General features: G+C 65.4%; 1 protein-coding gene across 1 annotated transcript in view; it reads right to left on the bottom strand.

Moving 5' to 3' along the window:
- HSP90AB1 (heat shock protein 90kDa alpha (cytosolic), class B member 1) overlaps window positions 1–380 on the bottom strand; it is a 5,721-nt gene extending 5,341 nt beyond the window's left edge. Inside the window, exon 1 of the mRNA XM_005860955.2 lies at window positions 274–380. The gene's annotated coding sequence lies outside the window, so the exon portion shown is untranslated. The remainder of the gene's footprint in view (window positions 1–273) is intronic.
- Between the last annotated feature and the right edge of the window lie 553 nt (window positions 381–933).

A 933-nucleotide genomic window follows, 5' to 3' on the forward strand; every position in this document is an offset into this window, starting at 1 on the left:
GCGTCCCAGGCCGGCGCGGTCACCACGTGCAGCTGCCCACTAACCCCAGCCCACCCTGCGGCCCACCTCGGCCAGGGCTGGTCGCCGAAAGGGGGAAACCCCGCCGCCCAAGGACAGAGGGAAAAGCGAGCTGCCACCGGGAGCCCACTTCCACCCCCCTCCCGGGGAACCTGCTCGGCACAACAAAACCCGGGCTTTGCAAAGAGACGAAAGCAACCCTGAAGGGCTCTCGAGACAGGAACGCCCGGAGGAGAGCTCGGCTTGTGACTTTACCTTGAAGGGAAAGAGATCCAAGCACAGGAGGGGTTGCAGTCGGGTCCCAAACCGCAAGCGACGTGCGTGCGGGGGTGACTCAAGAGAGGGGATGCGTGCCCCCAACCGCCCTATATAAGGCGAAGCACACCCAGCTGCCCGCCCACGGATCCATCCGCCTTAAAGGAGCATGTCCGCCCGCCCCGCACCTGCCGCCGCCCGCCCACCGTGACGTCATGGCCCAACTAGGCGAGGGGCTGGCCCCCCTCGGGGCGTGCGGGGAGGACACACTCGTTTACGTTGCTCCCTCTCCGCACTTGCAGGCACGACCCCACCAGGAGGAGAAATTGGGGATGCTCAGATGACATAGCAGTGGACAGAGAAGCCAGGATCTCTCTGGCCGCCCTAAAAACCTGTGGGTCAGGCGCCTCCACGCATGAGTCCCAGCCTCGTGGGACACTTAAAAGAGGGGCATGAGGAGGCGGCACGTCACTCCGACCTTCGCTCCCAAGTCTACCTCCTATAGTCTACCCTGCACGTTCCTACGCCCTGTAAGGGTAAGGCGTTTTCCTGCAGGGAGCGTGCGGAACGCCAGACCCAACCCCTGGCAGCCCCCGGATCCCGGCTCCAAAGCTGGGGGAAGGGCCAGCCTTTCGCCGCGGGGCGTGGCCTCGGCTGGGG

This window comes from Myotis brandtii, unplaced genomic scaffold (genome assembly GCF_000412655.1).
Source record: "Myotis brandtii unplaced genomic scaffold, ASM41265v1 scaffold143, whole genome shotgun sequence".
Lineage (NCBI taxonomy): Eukaryota > Metazoa > Chordata > Mammalia > Chiroptera > Vespertilionidae > Myotis > Myotis brandtii.